This window comes from Crocodylus siamensis, chromosome 12 (genome assembly GCF_052110815.1).
Source record: "Crocodylus siamensis isolate JL-2025a chromosome 12, ASM5211081v1, whole genome shotgun sequence".
Taxonomy (NCBI): Eukaryota; Metazoa; Chordata; order Crocodylia; family Crocodylidae; genus Crocodylus; species Crocodylus siamensis.
In genome coordinates this window covers 14017998-14037815 of record NC_143406.1, presented here as the reverse complement: position 1 = coordinate 14037815, position 19818 = coordinate 14017998, and the positions used below count along the sequence as shown (strand labels likewise).

Below are 19818 nucleotides of genomic sequence, written 5' to 3'. Positions count from 1 at the left end.
AGTTTCCATGTTTGCTTTTATGGATGGGGAGAATGGATGCTGCGTCTGCTGGTCAGGGAAGCTTGTTTTTATGTTTCACATCTGTGATGGTGTGTCACACAGCAGGATGATTGATACAGCTTTCAAAGCGGATTAAGCTGTAACTTTTAGACTATAGCAAAGCTTCAAAGAAAACACAGTCCTGTACCTTTCCTTTTCTTGATGGGACTTCCTTCTTAATCACTGCAGACTCCTGGAGCACCAATCCTGTATAAATATATCTTTAGATGGATGTAACCATAGACACAAAGATAACATACCATGATAGTGGAATACATGCTGCTACTGGGTATCAGAGATGCTTTGACAGCATCTCTTTCACATATGGAAAGAAAATTAATAGCTGATGTTTAAATTGTAATTCAAGAGATGGTTTTCAGACATCAGTAACCTTCAATAAGTTAAAAAAGGGGAACATAAAAGACACAGAGAATGACAAATTTAGAGCAAGTGGCACACACATACAATGATGGACATGTACCTTAAGGTGGAGAGAGAGGACATAGGTTGCAATGTACTGACTTTGTATGCAATATTATTACTCTTTAGTGGCTATTATTACTGCCAGCAAAGGTTGACTGTTAGAAGCCTGTGGTTTTTGCAGCTGAAACATTAAGGTTCTGGTCCTGTCCCCTGGTGCAAACAAGCATTTTAGGCAGCAAGTGTCTCTGTCAGCAGCATGTAGATTTGTGTAGTGTGTCCTTAGGCATCCAATACGAGTGTTTCAGGGAGATGAATGTACAGACCTAAAATGTCTGTGGAAGACAGGGTGTCTCAACCATTGGGAATTAGATGAGGGAGGGGAGCAGAGGTGAAGCAACGAAATACTACTGTTGACACTAGGAGAGGAAAGTCAATCACCAGCAACTTCTGTGTGCCTTGAAAGCACAGCCAGATGGTTCCCAGCACACATCCCATCACATGGTGAGTCTGGAATCATCTGCAGGAAGTTGTTTCTTCAGCACAGAAGAACAACACTTAATAGTTGCAACCAGTTGTTCTTATTAAAGATCTAAAATTAATTTACCATTTAGCACTGAAACTGAGGTAGTGCCTGGAAGCTAACCTTGGCTGAAGCCCCACTGCACTGGGGACTACAGGAACGTATGGTAAATGGCAGTCCTGGCCCCAAAGAAATTAGTCTAAAGGACAAAGCGTAACAGGTGGGTCGTGGTACAAGAGTATAACAAAAGTGTTTGAGAGTGAACGGTTCTTAGCCAATGAGAAGCAATAATCACAATCACAGATGCTTAGTGCTAACAACTCTACAAGATTTCTTTCCTCACTTAGGAGATGTGTTTGATTGCTCCCATGCTTATTTCAATCTAAAGCCCCATTCTGCAATGTCTTCGTGACACTCCAAACATCCACAATACTCTTTGAAGTTGAATTTTAATGTGTTTATTGACATCAGTTATGATATTTCAAAACACATGGGCCAGAAATTGTTACCATGCGTCCCTAACGTTTCCAATAATCCCCATATAAAAACAAACTCTGCCTTCTGTGATGATTTTACATCTTCATGCTGACTCATTTGACTGTGTTTATTTAAACTCCTGTGCTTTTTTTTTTTAATTCAACACTTTTTGAATGTAAAACAATGGCCCATGTGCAATTCTCTCCATATGCAGATTTCAGATATACCAGCAGCCTTTTGTGCTTTCTTTTTATGGGCAGCATATGGACACTAATTTTTCTCTTCAATTTTCACTGTAGAATGTGGATCTGAAATACGGATCTCTGTTACCAAATGTGCAGAGATCTCATACATGCAGCTTCTACTTCTCCTGTTAGAAAGGATCAGATCAGTGATAGTCCATACCATACGCTTCAGAAGAGGATGCAACAAACCTTGCAGTAGGCATATATGTGATAACTGGGGCCGAAGAATTTTCCTTCTAACCCTTATTTCCTCCACAACCCCATCAAGAAAACTGGCTTAAGCTCACAGCAATGCATAAGTGCCCATAGTCCTTCCAAAACTTACTTAGTTTAGTATGTTCATTCTATTACACCTTTGGATACTTTGGGTATCCAGTTAAATGTCAAATTCCTTTTTCTAAATTTTGCTAAGCTACTGGCATCCATGGCAATGGGCTTCACAGGCCTATGTGCATGGAACAACACATGAATGCAGCAGAGAACAGGACATGGAAATCTGAACTGTAGAGAGGAAAAGGAGCAATTTTAGCTGAAGTGGGCCTGGGCTTATATTCCTTATATATTCAGGACTCCCTGCGTAGCCTATCAGAGACTAGAATTGTGCATTCAAAAAACACCAGGTTATGCCCTGGTTGTAGTCAAAGTGGAGGCCCTTTCTTTAATTGGCAAAACATGATTCCATTATTCCACACAGACAAAATTCAGCTTTGTGCAAATGAGGGGCACACAAGAAGGGAGTCCAGTGGGGCAGTCCTCCCAGTGCACCAGGCTAGAACTCCATCCTTCAATCTGTTAACTACCTGATACTGCAACTCCTTTCCATTTTTTTCTATGTTTAAAATGGAGCACAGAGAATAAAAGTAAAATGTGCGGAACCCCAAAAGACTGGCCACGTACAGTTTAATGCTGTAAATACTTGCTACCAGCTTAAGCTCTTCTACCAGAATTCATCCTATTGACATGTCAAAGTAAACGTAACTGTGTTTGCAGGATCAGACCTTCCTAAGATGGAATAGTGTCGTGCTCCCTCTGCTGACTCTGCAGATGCTTTTCAGTTAAAAATTTCCTTTCATTGAGCTTTTGGCAGCAGCACTGGACTGATGCCGGTATAAATAGGGAAAAGTTCTCCTAGGTTGATCTAACTCCCAGTGAAGTCACTGGATCAGGCCCACTGAAAGTTGGAATTGCTCTTAAACCAAACACTTGGGAGGTGTTAATTTCAGCTGCATGCAAAACACTGGGGAGGCAAATAAAATCAATGCTTGCTAAATAGAAAAAAGGGTCTAAATCAGTGGGGAAAATATGTTTATTTTCTAGTTCCTATAAGGGCATTACAGAAAAAAATGGAAATTGAGAACAAATTATTAACTATACAAAAAAATACATCCTACTGTCCTTTTAAGGGAAACTTAAATTACCGTCTTGGTAAACTGGAATGGCTTTGGGGATATGGACCTGGTCTTCTAGTCTTTTGAGTCACTAAGTTTCTCCAATATCTCTGGGGGAGCCTGGGCTTAATAGTATCATCTGAAATGTAATAAACCCTGCTAGTGATGAACAACCAGGAAGGTACAAGCCCCACTGGGATTCGGATTTAATTCAAACAATTTGGAATCCAGCACTGAAAGAGCCACTTAGAGTCGCATATTATTTTCCATTTTGGTAAAATAGATTAAAAAAAAGAGAGGGGGGAAAAATGAGATATACATCTTGGAAACTGTATAAATAATGTACAGATGAAAACCTGGCTAAAAATTCACATATTTAAAATGATAGGCTCGATTATTTGAACATTGAGGAAGGGCCAGAAAAAGACTTTTATTATATTATTTACTTACTGCACATACACTTTCAAGACACGCAAAAGGAATTTCACTACACTGTGTTCTTTCTGCATAGCCAGGAATTAACCCTTTCTGGGCCCAGGCAAAAGCAGGGCTTTGTGGCTTGGCTCAATGAAACAGCTCCCATTGTTTCTAGGTTGCCTAAAAACACTAGTGACCAGCAGGGATAGATATGCTTTATGATACGGGATCAGCTTTGCCACAGACTCCCTGTGTGGCCTTGGGCAAGTTATTTAATTCCTAGGCCCCATTCTCCATCTACAAAATGGTGCAGTACTTTCCTCTCTTGTTGGCTTGGATTGTGGACTCTTTAGGCTAGTATAATGTTTAATACTATGGGCTCCAATGGGCAACCCTTGCAGCAATATTCGGCAGAAACCAACTCAGATTCTTACTTGGGTATCTGGACAGCCACCTGTGCATGCAACTCCCTGCTTGTTGCTGTCTCACAGCTGCTTCATGTTGTTCCTTGCTGGTATTATTTCATGCATGCTTAATGAACAGCAGAGAGCCAGCAAAGAGTTTGGAGGGTCAAGGATGTGAGAAGTGCATTCGGCTATAGAAAAGAAACCAGGGCCCTTCTTAACTTTGAACAGCTCACAGTTTAGGACTAAATTGGCAAGGAACTATTTTGGAGCATCACTGATACGTTACACAGGTATCAGATATTATTTTACAGGACTGTTATCTAACTACTGTTAGCCTGTGTTTTAAACAGACATATTAAAAATTGTGGATGAAGTGTCAAAGCAACAAGCTCAAACGATCACAAATAAAAACTGCTGCATGTTTGCATTAACTAAACCGGCATTCAAGTGCAATATCACTGGAGCTCAGCCAGTGGTATAGGTCAAAACTCAGCCACATGTCCTGAACATCCCTCAAATACAGCTAAGCAAACAGCTTTGAAAACCCTGTGCCAAGTGCCAGCTCCAGCTGGCATCTTAGTGCATTTTACTGTACAGCTTATTACAGTTTGGGAGGTTATGAAAAGTTTACTAATGAAAAACATTTCAGGAAATCGTGCCAGCAATTTAGGCTGGGGGAAGAGCTATAATGACACGAGCATATATAACTTTAGTGGAAAGTCTGAAACATCAGTTCCACACCCTGAGAGCAGCCTCTCTGTTTATAAATCTCAACAATTCTGAACATCAAGAGCAATTGTACACATTTCTTTTAAGATGTTTACGTTTTGCTTTCTAAATATTTAAAACCATCGATGAAATTAAAGACAAAACTTTCACGATGCTTCACTCCTCCTTCCCTTTTCGTTTTTCAGAGAAAGTTTGTGTTACATAAACACAAACTCGATACAGCTAAAGGGGTGTGAGAGCACTGGGCAGCCATCACATTTCGGCAAAATGTTTGGATAACCAAAGGAAAAGACTCTTGAAGTTATCAGCATGGAGATCCGGTATGAAATAACACATTTATTTGACCTCTGAGCAAGAATAATCTGAGATCAGTGCTGTTTTTCATAAGCATAACAAGGTGATGGCTCCAAACTCTGTAGCGGGATACAGGATATACTGATCTAATTTTCTTTTCAAGAGAAGGATAATCCTTTTGCCAGTGTTCAGCACTCCCTAAGCATCCAATATAAACCTTATATCTTCCCAAGCAATATATAAATTGTATTTGAATGTGAAACGGGAAATTAATCTAGTTCATTCGTACTTGCTATTCTAGCATTTCGTCTTTGCTCCGTCTGCCAGTTTTTCTGTCTTACTTGCTTCTGTCTTCTGTTTTTTCTCTGGTTTAATTGAACAAAGATACCTTCATTTTGCCCTCAGACTGCTTTTTCAGTTGGAGTTGAGCGGGCAGAGGTAAAGACAAAACTGTATCTTAAGGGTATTTCCATTCTTCCATTAAAATGCAAGGGACCAAAGAGGGAAATCCCTCTTAAAGAATCATGCATACAAATTTACACGGCAGTAGTCGGAGACTGGCATGCTCTTTTACGCCTAATCTGCTGCCAGTTTGACTTCAGGGTAGGCTAATTTACCCCAGCTGATGCTTTGGCCCCTAGAAACATAAAAGGATGTAACTGTGCTTTTTCATGCCTCAAAGTTCAAAGACTTTTTAAATAATGTTGGCTTTTTGACTGGATATTAGCGTATTTGAGAAAACAGCTGTATGAGGTGCAAAGGACAAGATGCTGGCAAACTGTAGAGCGGGGAGGCTGGCAATATTTACAAGGCAGGATAAGAACTCATTTGACAATGGTTAAATATTAAGAGGAGGGAAGAGAAGAAAGCCATTACATCAGATTCTTGCACCAAAAAGTTTTAGGAACTTTTCCAACCACAACGTGTTTGTTTATTTCATTTTCAAAGTCTTTGTTTGGTTCATTCTTCCACTGACACTATAAAAAAATACCTTTTTCCCACGGGCTTTCTGGCAGAATATTCAACATTAGAAAACAAAACTGGATGTCTTCATAATGCAGGCAAAGCCTCTGCTCTCATCTTCGTTCAGTATTGCACAATATTTGGATGCAGTAGGAATACCGAAGGGTGTCTGTCTATCTACCAATGCTATCCAGCGCCGGATATACCAGATTTCCTTTAGTCTTCCAGAATTCTTGGCTTCCCTTGTGTCTGGGTGTTTTCAAACTAGCTTTAATGCAATAAATCAAAGTTGTCAGCACTGGAAGAAAATTAATGTGAGAAGTTGTTCAAAAGGCCACCAGCCATGTACACCCTATGCATACAGTATTAATCCAGGCTTCCTAAATGACTCGGAGTGCTTTTGACTTTCATTATGTTTTGCTATTTGCAGAGCATTTTCAAGGTAATGCATGTTGTTTGTTCTTCCATTGATACCTAGTAGACAGTGGATTTTATCCTGCAACACCCTACATTTACCTTGGTTTCAGACAGAAAGTGTCAGGAACTAACCCCTACCCAGTTGGGTCCAAGCCACAAAATCTAAACCTGGATCCAGATTTTGAGCAACCTAAGTTTTGGATCTGGGATTTTGGTTTGGATGCCTTATAGAGGGAGAGCTAAGTGATTCCAAACAGCCCTTTTCATATGTCCTGTAGCAATGGAGCTGGTTGAATTATTCATTGTGAGTTATTTATCCAAAGAATGTGGTTGGCATTTGTGCTGAATAAATTACTCATGAAATACATTTTTTTTCATTACTCAACTAGCTCTACACAACGCAGGAACTTCAGGCCACTTACTTTTGAAAAGCTTCTCCTCTGAGCCTGAGAAAAAGAGCACTTGGGAAACCTCCTTCAGCTGGTCCAGGGATTTAGGTGTTAACCTGGAACCTGTGGGAGCCTGTTTTGTGCTCTTCTGAGCTACACACTTCCTGGGTGACTCTGGACAAGTCAGTGCGGTGACTCTGGACAAGTCAGTGCGGTGCGGTGAGGAAAACACAAGATTGTGAGCCAGTTAGAGACTGCAGTAGTGATGTCTACCCTCCTTTGAGGGTAACCTTCCAGTTCACTAGGAAGATTTCTCCTGAGCTCAACCCAACATTTTTCCTGCTCATCTTCAGATCATTTTCCATGTAATTAATCTGAGATTTGCTTTCATTCAGTGGCTCTAGGAACTTAAGTACAGTCTAAAGATAATTTAGTTCAAAGCCAAAGTTCCCCAGACCTGGAACCACAATTACCTTTTTCAGCCGAGAAGTCAAGACAGGCTGACCTAGATGTTTCATTCCAAAATACAGAGGTCATGACAGCACCCCACTTCCCTGTATTGGGAATGAGTTGAACATCACTGGTTATTGCACCTGTGGCAATATTTCCACAGGAGAACAGAAGTTTTGTTAAACCCCACGTGGAACAATGCTTCTCCTTCATTTTGCACTTCACAGCCCAGCTTCAAAATCCATATTAGCTGTCTCTTTCTCTAGGATGGCTCTATCCAGGCAGTTTGTCCATGTACAACTTGAGAAAGGATGTCAGAATCCAGCCCAGTGGTTGCAAGTTTGCCCCTGCTGCAGAGCTAATAGAAAAAAACACAAGAGCACAAATCATTGCTTTTCACATCAGTCCCAAATAAGCACAGGCTTTGCTTTCTACTTTCTAAGAGGCCAACTTAGGAATTTGTTTAAAAAAAAGAGAAGGTATTTCAAATATGGAGGTTCCTCCCCATCCAATTATAATAATTTTAAGGTATTTCAAACTTTAGACCTAAACTACTCTTCATAGTCTCCTCAAATTATCCAAATCTTTGACATGAAAAGTCATTATTTGCGAAGTCTCCTGGCAGCAGCACTTACTGAAGTGAGGTTGTTCAGGTTTGGGTGTTTAAAAATGGATTTACCATTGCAAATGGTTCATATAGCTACAGTCGTGTCTCGGTAGGGTAAAGCACTCAAGGCTTTCAATTGCTGCAGGCCCTGCTGACTCAGGGAGTGAAAGCTGTGGAATTGCTGGCAAAGGAAATGCTAATAATTAAAGCAGTAATCGTGACTCTAGGACAAGAAATAAATGCCTATGGGGTGATGAGAGATTTAATAAACAAAGCAAATAGGAGCCTCATGCTGCACAATGCCATAGAGCAGCGATTACAGCTGGCAGCGTGACCCACCTATTTTATGTGCCAGCACAACAGGTATGCTAGGTAAGGCTCACAAAAACACAGAACCAGCCTCCCGTAGGAGCAGCAGTCAGCTTGCTAGATTGGAGGGACTCATTTGGGCAAACAGCTCAGTGGAACGCTGCTTTCAATGCACTCCCCATTTTGCATAGATGAAAGGCTCTTGCCCAGCTGCTGCCAGACTGATTCTTTGCTCCCAGGGATTTTATCAGGCACTGTTTAGACTCCTGCCCATTCTGGGACATATAGCCCATGTTTTTTGTAAAGCCAGGGGATGTTCTTTCTACTCAGCCCACAGGCAATGCAAATGAGAGAGACAAGCACACTCTAGCACCGGACCAAAGACCCCTGTAAATAGCGCTCCAATCCACTGTCCCCTCTTCCGAACTCAGGGCCTCATTTCCACTCCTGCTTTTCCTCACAATTGCTAGGGACATGGTTATTTAGAATCAGAAATGCCAAGCCACGAAACCACTGCAGCTGCAGTAGAAAGCCATTGCACCACTACTGAGCACTTACACAGTGCCTTTCCTCCACTGGTCTCAAGTGACTGGTGAAGCTGTCATGGGAATGCGTGGGGTGTGTATGTGGGAGAAAATGTGGTCTGCTCCCTACATGAATGGGAGATGGCATAACCTGCGAAAGCAGGTGCGAGAGTGGAGATGCCTACAGCACTGTCAGACTAAGGAATGATTCCCACTACGACGGTGTCTGGAAATCCTGGCTGCCTTGTGCCACTGAACCCTTTACAGCAACCTGGGCAGGCTGTATATAATACGCTATAGCCAAGAGAACTGCCCCATCTTAGTTGTCCCTAGTGGAGAACAGCTGGTGGGGAGGTAGCGCAGAAAAGGCATTAGACTGGGACCGAGGAGATCTGGCTCCATTCCCAGCTCTGCCACTGGCCTTCTGGGTAACCTTGGGCAAATTGTTTCACTGCAGTGTGCCTCAGTTTCCCCTGTCTCCCCGCATTTATATTGTAGGTACCGGTCTCTCAGCACAGGTCTGCACACAGCCTAGTCAAGAGGGGATGTGAAGCACTGCTTTTATACAAAGAACATATCAGAATGGAAGCCGTGTCCTCAAGGGGCCGATAGACTTCCAGCTATTATTATAGCTAAGCCGGAGATCTTGCCAAGTTAGTGCTCCTCGGGTCTGCTTTCCTTTAAAGCACGAAGGAGGGTCCAAAATTGGACCCCAAGCCGCTGGTGGAAGCTGCGGGCCTGCCAGAGCTTTCCAGGAAGGAGCTGCACTTTGCAGATGCAGGCAGTCGATGCATAGCCAGTATCTTTTCTGAGGCAACCACACGCAGGATGCTTCCCTGTGCAAAGTCCAGCATCTGTGTAACCCGGCCCTTTTGTGCCTGTCGAATAACTTAATTTGCTGTCATTCAGGTGTCCGGTTACGCTTCCTTGTTTACCAAGTGTAATGATATCCCACAGTATCTGACTTACACAAGAGCCTAAGTGAAGTAATTTGACAGGAAAAACAAACAAATGAAAGGAGTCTTTAAACACATCAAAGAGAAAGTGTGCTACTATCTGTGGGACAATCATCATAAGCCGTGCCGCCGGGATGGCAGTCACTCCAAGTTACTGCCCCCGGGACCACAGGTCGAGAAATGCTCGGCTCCTGTTTGTTCTTCTTCTGTGACTTCTTCAGCCCATGAATAATTGCTGGTTCCAGCAGCCGTAGGAGAAATCAGCTGTGTGCTCTCTGGAAAACTTAGTGCCTTGCTCATGATACTGCCCCGCACAGAAAAAGGAAGGGGTGTCCTCTCCCCATGCCATGATGACATCGCAGATTGAATCAGGAACAGGTCAGAATGCAGGGACCAGAAACCGGTTTTTGGTATAAAATGAGAAAAAAATACAACTTTCTCAGTCAGTGGAGAAATGACAGTGTCCAGAAATGCCCTGTTGCTGAGCATTTAAAAAACACTAGCCAGGACTCCTGACCCTGAGATTTTTTTTATCATGGTCTCTATTTGCATTCTGGTTTCTCAGCTTAGCTCCCATCTCTGTGCTTTTCTCTGCAACCACTAGGCTTAGAAACATTTTTTTTTAAAGAAATGAAAGTTGCGATTCTCATATGATCACTTGACTCCAGCGGCTGGAGCTTCAGAACAATGCCAGCTCTTGCAAGACTGCAACTAAACTGCAAGTGCAAATGGGACTACTTAGAAATGCCACAAAGAAAATTAGTGAGAAGGGACAAAAGGAGCATTCAGAGTCTCAGTGCTGCAGTTATATTTAATAACTCTAGGCATGAACATGATGCACTATTAAAAACCTTCAACCTGGTGCCTGTTCTTCCTCCACAGAGTGTAACATAGGTTTTTTTTTTTACAGGCAGTTTACATTCACTTAGCCTTAGTGTGAATGGCTGTAACCATAAAAGGTGCAGGACAACGAACATCTGGTCTCTTTGCAAACTGCCTCTCTCTGCATATGACCTAATAACCACCGGGGACCTCCTCCACTTTAGAAGACTGACCCTTATGGCTGTTCAATGGGAGAACAAGCCTCAGTTCTGTGACACAACAATTCAGGAGCAATCGCTTCTATTGGAAACTCACTGAGTTCTCTGTTTCTTACTTGGGGGTTTTCCTTTATAAGGAATAAACTAATCCTTTATCCTAGGGATAGAGATATTGGAGCACTAAGTTGGCCCAGGAAATCCTTACCAGGAAGCATTTATATCCCAGGGATAAAGATACCGGGAGAGGAAATTTGGTCCAGGATATTATTAGTAGAAAGCAAAAGGAATCTCCTGTTACACCATCAGTAAGATAAAGTTTGTTAAAAAGACTTGATATGGAAAGAACTAAAGGAACCTCTACTGAATGCTGCTAAGAACATAAATATCACGTGTTTCGTGATTGGTGGGGGTCTTTTTTCCTTTTAAACAAAGTTGGCCAAATAATGGAAGTAATTAAATTATAATGCCTACGCTGTTGTTTGAATAAGGCAAACTCCTCCACATGCCACTAAAGTGCTACTGCCAGCAGCAGCCGGGGAATGGCCTCAACAATAGCGAGGATTTTCCAGCTCACTATGTGATCTGATCTCTATAAACCCCCTATAATATATACTGTATGGCAGTAAATCATTTATAACTTTATTATCTGCCCATCTGGGATCTGAGTACAACCAGCAAGACACCACAAGAAATCTGGGATTCTTTCAGCACTGTGCGAGATGAACTTAACTGGCGGGATTTCATTAACTCAGCGATTCAGCATAGAGCTCATGCTTCCTAAACAAGTGGCTATACGTTCCACTGGTGAAACTCCTAGCATTACCCAGAGCTCTGGGGCTTTTTGTTGTTGCACTTATTTTGTTTGTTTTTTGTGGTGTGGGTTTGGGGTTTTTTGTTTTGTTTTTTTCCTCCTCCTTCCTCCCCTTCAGCATTGCTGCTGCTTTCATTTGTATTTTGAAATGGGTTACTGCATGCATGTTGTTGGGTGGTCACTATTCAGAACAGAGTGGACACAAGCGCCATAGGAAGTATTCTGGAGGAAAGCCAAAAATTAAGCAAAATTCATTGACTTTCAGGTTTAGCTCTAGCCTGGACTCCCAGCCTGAGTTTACTGAAAAGTCTGAAGTTCTCAAACCGTCCAAGTGAACTCTGACCCAGGTTTGACTGAACCTGGGAGTGACAGGAGAGGCTGGGTGTCTGCTCCATGGAAAATTCATGGGTTTGTGTAGAAACCTATTGAAACCAGGTGGTTGCCAGTTTCAGCAGAGCTTTGCTTGGGGATTTTGGGTTAGTTCAAACCTAAGTCAAAGCAAAACTCAGGGAGGTAGGAAGTCATGCAGACCTAAACCAAAGAAAATGTTTGTCTGACCCTCTGCAAACATACTGTGCCAAGTTCCACATAGCTCAAGTGCACGAGTGTCTAAGCATCTCAAAAAAATACCGCCTCTATTGCTACTTAGAGTCTGACCCACAGCCTACTGAAGTTAGTGGCTGTCTTCTTATTGATGTCAATGGGCTTTGGATCAGGTCTACAATTAATCATTTCATTGTACAGCCAGACAGGCTAATACTGAATGAACTTTTCCTTATAAGGACCACTTTTACAGGGGAAAGTGAAGCTGAGGCAAAGCAGTGTTCGTGAAGCCTATGTCACTGGCCATCCTGTATGGAGTCTCTTAACCACAGAATATCTATTCCTGGGATAACACAACATACTCTACGTGACAAGTTGTTGCAGTGATGGTGTGAGCATCAGCACACTGCTTGCCATCAGCCTCAAGTATGGGAGCCCTACTCTGGCTACGGATGCTGCTAAAACTGCAGAGAAGCCCATTTTAGGACCAGAGCTGTTACAAGCAACATGACAGCACTCAAACAACAAAGCTTCCCAGAGCTCTTCAAAAGCACCATTTATTTTCTTCAGAGACTTTCAATAGTTTGATTCAGCCCTGATCCACACATACATATATTTGTACTGATTGAACTAAATCCCTTTCCTAAAAGTGATTTAAGTCCTCTGGGTGTGGGTCTGTGCGTGGATACACATTCTCTGGAGTACAAGTGTTAAGGATCATTTAACTGAAGTTCACATCAGTCATTGATTTAGAAGCTTTCTGGAGTGTCACCTGAGTGCCAGGCACCGTCTTAACTACAGTGCACTTGTGATTGGTGTGCTACAAGTTTGCTTGCAGCCTTAATTCACGGCCTTTTTGAAAGCATCACTCCAGAATGCTGAGTCTCCTTCTACACAAAGGATATTACAAAAAATTGTAGGATTAAATAAATGCACCTCTAAACAACCCCAGACGTCCTGTTTGCCCAGCAATAAAACCCGACACAATTTCTGCCTGCTTTTTCTTTGCGGGGGACTAAAATGCCAAAGTAACTAGAGTATAAGAAAACCGTCCAGTCCGGGGCAACTGTTGTTTAAATTGCAAATGCCTGACTCGCTGTATTTGCATTGGGCTCAGGGTCCCAGAGTGTCCCACTGGCCAAGCACAATACTTTTCGTGTCTTTAGAAAGCCTGGGATGATTGACAAGTCCTCCTTTTCCCTTTCCTAAGGAGACCAAATTCAATCCGACTCCCTAGTGGGACACCCCTCCTGAAATCTGTCCGGATCCTGCCTTTCCAATCCCGTCTCTGACCTGTCTCCTACTGCGGTAGGTAGCGACCAAAGCCTTTTTTTCATCAAGTCAATCCCCAGGCCTCCTCGAATGTCGTATCTTTTCAACATACCTGAAGGGGCAAAATAAAACTTGGCTCTCTCTCTGCTAGAGCTGAGCCCTTGAAAAGCCTTTGCTGGAAGCTTAACAATAGCTGAGGAGACTAAAGATTTGTTCTGTTTGGAAGACCCTAAAGCACACCTGGGTGGATGAGCTTCCTGCCGGCTCTGTGAGGGGCCATTGTTTGTCATGTCAGCAGCCTGAACTCATAATGGTCTGTATATCATCATCCTGATTATCACAGATGAATGCGGCAGGCTCCTCGAAGGGTCACCGAATGTGGCCCTCGTTCCCCATCGGCTGAAATCCTAGCACTTCACCCAAAGCACAGGCTGTATGTGCCAGCTTTTGCTAATGGAATCCCTCCCCCGGCACACACTGACCTTATTGTATGCTGAGTCTCTTGCCTACATGCGTGTGAGAGTGTGTCTGTGTGGGACTGTGTGCGCGAGTGCCTGGGAGAGGCAGGCTGGGGATTTCCAGCGGGCCCCAGCAACTCTGTCCAGAAGAGCGCTCAGAACGGATTGGGCCTAAGTATCTACACTTCTCAGTTAAGTCCCACAAATGCTGACGTAGTGGAGAACAGCCACTGTCAGCCACAGGTCTTTTTTTTCTAGTTTAGACCAGAACCACTTGGAAGGGGTAAAAGGTGGCAGAGGGACTCGGAGAAAAATAAAACACCAAACCAATCCATTCAACAGATACATCTGCTTGCAAAGGCTCCCTCTGCCCCACTCCATGTCCTCCTGCCTTCCACTGTGCCGATGCCCCACTCCCACACCTGTATTTAGTCTTTTATCAGAAGTTCAGCTTTAAGATACGACGTCAGGAGGATTTGTGCCCAGGGGACGCTGCTGACACCCCCATCCAGAGTGGCTGGTCCTCTGTGGGGAGTGCCTATGGGACTCTTGTTATATGCTCGACCTGGCTAGCTGTGGGACCTCAGCAGAGTGGGGCTATGAGCACCTGGTTGCATTACAGCTCCCCTTCACTCCAACAATCCTTTCTTGAGTGTCTCAGCCCCGAGGTGTCACCAGGAACTTGTCAGATGCATGTGTGAGCATCTTATATGGCACATGTACTGAGGAAGCTAAATAGAGCAACACCAAGCCCCCCAACAGCAAGAGCAGAACAGAGGTATGAGATAAACTATAAGGTCATATGAAACACTCCCCTCTGATTTCACTTACATTGTCTATCACTTTGTTTGCAATACACATCAGGTCCTGTTATCCCTATGGCCAGCAGAGTGCACACTGCAGCATGCGGGAGTTGGGCACTGCTTGTGATGTCAATAATAGTGCCTGATTATAGCACAGTGCTCCAGTGCTCTCCTCGATTGTTAGCATGGATCTTCCTGTGTTTTCTTCTTCTTCTTCTTCTTCTGTCTTATTCAGGTGGGTGACCCCTGTCTGAAGAATTAAACATCGGTGTTTGCTAGTTAAGAATTGAATTAGCCAGTAATAGATGCAGAAAGTGAGCAAAAGTAATCTACATAAAGAGTAGAAGCTGTGTTATTGTTAATGTGCATGATTTGTTCCCTGAGTTTTAAGCAGGAGGCTTCATGGATGGTTACACAGGTTTTCTTTTAGCACTGTAAAATTAACAATGTGAGTTTTGTAGGATTTCACAAAGGATTTTTTGTTGATTCATTTTGTGCTACTTTCGCTCACAAAACCAAATGCACTTGGTAGAAAATTCACAGGGAAATGCTTGTCTGCAAGTTCAGAACATGCTAAAATGCACTTTTCACTCTTCTAAAAATTCCTTATCAGCAGTGCTGAAAAATGGGTTTGTTTCACTTATTGGCATTCCCAGCAGCAGTTTGTGTTGTAATGGGCTTAATTTTGAGTATGCAACAAAGCAAAAAGTATTTGAATTCTGAGTAGCTGCGCATTTAGTTATCACTATTTCTCTGTCATTTCAGGTGAGATTTTGAGCAAGATTCCAGAATTGCAGTCTAGGGGAGTGAGGTTGAGAAGGCTTTAGCCGTCGTCCCCATCCCCCCCCCACCCCATAGTCCTCACTTTCTAGCCCCTTCCCAAGGTGTCTAATGCTGCCTCAAAAGCTGGTAAGATCTCTGGCATAACTTATGCAGCTCCAGAGACCTGCTTGTCACAGCAGCTTTTCATGGTTGCAGGACCATCGTCAATTCCTAGAGCCCTGTATGTGGAGGTCTTCTCCTCGATATAGCCTCCCTACTACTCTCTGCTGGTTTCCTACTGCTGGACATGATATCAGGTCCTCAGAAGGCAGCTGGGGGTTGAATGGCATGGTGCCAGTGCCCCTCAACCAAATAAGGATTTCTTCATGCTGCTCAGGCTTCCTTCCTTTTTACCTGTCACCAAAGTGCCTACAGTTGGATGAGGCTTTCTCCTAGTTTCTGCCTCTCTCCTCTATGCTGTGGCAGCAAAAAGAAATTAAAATGGGTTTGTTTATCTTTTGTTTCTAACCAAAGCCTGGTTTTAGGTATTAGGTGAATCCAAGGATTTGCTTACATAGAAATAATGAAGAAAAACTTGTGAATAAAAGGAGCAGCACAGTCAGCCCATCTCTGAATAGGTTTACAAAGTCGATAGAAAAGAACTCATCTCTCCCAAAGATGTATCTGAAAGTTAGACAACATTTTTAGTATCAGCTAGATCATCTTTGCATTGAACAGGGCCTGACAACCTCCTTGCCTTGACTGCTGCCCTCACAAGAGATTTTAAAAGTGGAAATGAACAGGTATGCATGGATGTTTGTCTTGGTATAGAGGATAGCATGGACCATGGGCAACCTAGCTGTTTCGAGCCAATGGCAAAACTCATGGTATGATAGGGAATGAGAACACATTCAGCATAATCTGACTTGGTCCCCCAGTTCATCACATAAATGAACATTTAAGCTGATTTTGAACTATAGCATCAGCAGGCAGTTACCAAAATCACTGGAATTATTTGAATTCTAGGAGGGGAAAGAAAAAAAAAAGACAGTTTTAGCAACATAATATGAAACAAAATGTGCTAACTAGAATGGAAACCCTTTAGAGAACCTTGCCAGAAACAATGCAAAGCAAGGTCTGTTTTAAAACAAGGTGATTTTTCAAAGTATTATTCCTGACTTTTTGTATCATATTAGTGAACTTTGTATACACTAATAAAAAATGAAAGCTGCTATTAAAAACAAATCAATGGACTGTACCTGGTTTTGATCACACATGAGCTGGCCATTTGCATTGGTATTTGCAGCATCTGTTCCAATTAAGGCTTGTTTTCTAGTTTAAAGATATTAGCCCAATCACTAGTGTTCTGTTCAAAACATGAATAGAGCATTGTTCTGGCAGTATGTAGTTAAACAGACTCCACAGACTCTATTAAATAGGTTTGCTGCCCAATTAGAATGAGAAGGAGTCAGGCAGACATGACTGTACTATATACCCTCTGTCCCACATGTATTTTTATGGATTCATAGTCAATGAAAACAGTTAACGTGGAACATGTGTTAAGAAAACACAGCCTGCGCGCTGTCTCAGGGTATGACAAATGGAGCATCGAGCAATTTATCAGGATTTAATGGACACCAAATTTAATTATTATAACGACTGCATGTGAAATAATGCACAGGAACAGTGAAATGAGCAGCCTTCATATGGTTAAAATAAGGTTTTGCAACCTGGTAACACTATGACAGTATAAAAAAATGAGGCCCAGTTCCCTGAGAAAAACCCACACCTCCTTAAGCATGGGTGTTATGCGAGTTTGCTCTAGGCTTTTTTTGTGGTGAATTGGGTTGGCTGTTATGAGTTAGGAGAGGGGGAGCGTTCTGTATATGACCAAGTGTGCAGGTTATTGCAGACAACTTGAGGGCCACTGTGGAGATCAGACAATACGATGTGGAGGTAAATTAGAGCATCAAGTGACCATATTATGCCTAATATTTGAATGGAGAAGTGCACACATAAGTTGCACACATTTCCCTCAATTAAATGAAAAAAGATAGAAAATAAAATCTATTTAAACAGTGAGTATTAGCTCATGGAAAGTATTGTAAGATGTTCTGCTAAGAGACAAAACTGCTTGGAGCACATGCATGGAGCAATAGCTACCTGCAAGGAGGGTCTTTGTTTTTAAAGGGATGCATTTGAAGGGTGCTTCAATAACACCTGCACAGAAGCCATGTTTATATAGCACTAGCTCTACTGGACAGGACATCTCATAAGGATACCCGACAATCAGCTCCCCAAACAGGTCCTATACTCCCAATTCACTGATGGTCATTGCTCTAGCAGCGGGGAAAAGAAGAGATTCAAGGATACCTTGAAAACCAATCTGAAGAAATGCAATATTAACATCAATACCTGGGAGAATCAAGCACTGAATTGTCTCCAAAGGCACCGATCATTTTGAACAAACTCGCCTTACAAAAGAGAAGGAACTGTGACCTGACATCACCAGGACCCATTCCTTCCTCCAAGAATGACTTGCCACGTGCGCAGTCGAACATGAGGATCTTGGATCAGCCTCCTCAGTCATCTATGGGGTCACCAATGACTTCCCTGTTTACTGAAAGATTGTCATCCTTGTATCAAGGGAATGCCACTGCTGCAGATTTCAAGGAGGATACGTAAATAACCTTGTAGATGTTCAAAGGCACTTCTCCCAAGCAGGGATAGAAGCATGGGAGACAACTAGAAGAGCCTTGTTTGAAAATGTAAGTGCTGGACAATAAAGGTTTGCATCACAGCTGAGCAGGAGCCGACATCTCAGGAGTGAATGAAGTGGCAAGGGTATTCAGGTTGTAGCCATACTGGGCTAGAGGAAAAGGCAATCAGGACTCGTAGTAGAGATGATATCTTTCGGTAGACCAACAAGAATTTTTTACAGTTCTTTAATTGCAAGCTTGTGGGCACAAACACCCTTCATCGGGCACTGGAGAAATGATTGTAAAAAATTCTCCTGGGTAGAAATGAAAGTTTATATTTCACAGGATTTCACAGAGGAGTCAATAGATGGAAAACTCCTCTGAGCAGTCAGTTTATAGCTGGTGTGAAGCCTTTCACCTCCTGTGAGGATTGGTGATGATGCCAATTACCTTGAAACAAAGGCAGGAGTAGGATTTCAGGTCATCACAGTTGCTTCCTGCTTGGGAAACCATGAAGAATTCATTAAAAAAAAAATCAGCTAAAACTCAGTATCTTCCATGTGTCAGGTATCCAGGTTGTAGCCGTATTGGTCTACAGGAAAAGGCAATCAGGACTCATAGTAGAGACGATAATATCTTTTATTATCCCAGGAGAACTTTTACAATCTTTTCTCCAGTGCCTGATGAAAGGTGTTTGTGCCTGAAAGATATTGTAATTAAAGTCTTTTTTTCTGCAAAAATCTTGTTGGTCTAATAAAAGATATCATCTCTGCTATGAGTCCTGAAGTGACAAAGGTCATTAGTTATCTGCTGCTATATTTTAGGATAAGTAACAGGTTATCAAAAAAGCAGAGGTTCCATTTAGTGCTTCTTTTGATTGATCAAGTGCTCCGTCTGATGTGCTTAACCATTTCCAGCTCTCCTCCCTGATTTCTAGCATCTGCCCTGCTTTGGCAGTGTTTCTGTATGCAATGGGACATCAGCACCTCCAGCAGCCTCTGTTCTGACTCTGCTGTCTTCTAGCCTGAAATGAAAGGAAATGAAAAGGGGGCATTCATCAAAGCAGCAGCACCAAAAGCATACCAAGGATATAGTCCCCAGACTCTTGGCTCAGTCATGTATTTCATGGTGTTGAATCTCCTGTTTCTACGATTCCCCTGTTCTTTTTTTGCTTGCATCACAGCCAGTTAGAAATCACTGCAGCAGCAAGCACAGCCCCAGAGAAAGCCCCAGCTGCACTGGGGCAAGACCATTAGGGATTTGTACAAGGGAAGTCTCAGCTCCCAGGTAGGAGTTACAGGCTTCCAGTCACATTTGCCAGGTAAATACTTTTACACTCTACAGAAGCATCAGTTCCAACCGTGTTTAGCTGAAGTGCTTTGTGGGACAATCCATAACTTACGGGGCCCAGTCCTGGGATCCTTAATCTATTCAATTTTAGCAAAGCTCTTATAACACGCTGACAAAGTGGGTCTTTGTCTCCCTCCAGAGCAGTGTTTTTCAACCTTTTTTGACTCAAGGCACCCCTTGAAAATGCCATCTCTTCGATTTCATTTGTTTTTTGACTACAGAAAAATAATAGAGAATTTTTTTTGTTGCAAAGAACTCAGAAAGCCCACAACAGGATTGAATGCTTTTAACACTGTGTATTCCTATTTGAAGGCTCTGGAATTAGCAGGGGAATCATGCTGGCATGCCTAACAGTGCGAAGGTTATGTGTCACCCCTGAAAGGATCTCAAAACACTGTGGTTGAGAATCGCTGCTGTAGACCCAGGGATGTGCCAAGAGTTCACTTTGGTCACCCAGTAGAGACCCAACATCCAGATGTGCCAGTCTTAGACCTCCAAGAGGTTCATCCAGGACTTGGCTCAATCA

At 42.7% G+C, this 19818-nt stretch overlaps 1 long non-coding RNA gene across 2 annotated transcripts; it reads right to left on the bottom strand.

The window, feature by feature from the left end:
• Positions 1 to 2890: 2890 nt before the first annotated feature.
• Positions 2891 to 19538, bottom strand: LOC149854672 (uncharacterized). 2 transcript variants are annotated; one of them, XR_016438664.1, is made up of 3 exons: positions 17659 to 19538; positions 14510 to 14731; positions 2891 to 7516 (listed from the first exon to the last, which is right to left on the bottom strand). It is a non-coding gene; the product is annotated as an uncharacterized LOC149854672 (long non-coding RNA). The 2 variants fall into 2 exon arrangements; XR_016438663.1 differs by lacking the exon at positions 2891 to 7516 and having other exon boundaries at positions 12490 to 14731.
• Positions 19539 to 19818: the final 280 nt, after the last annotated feature.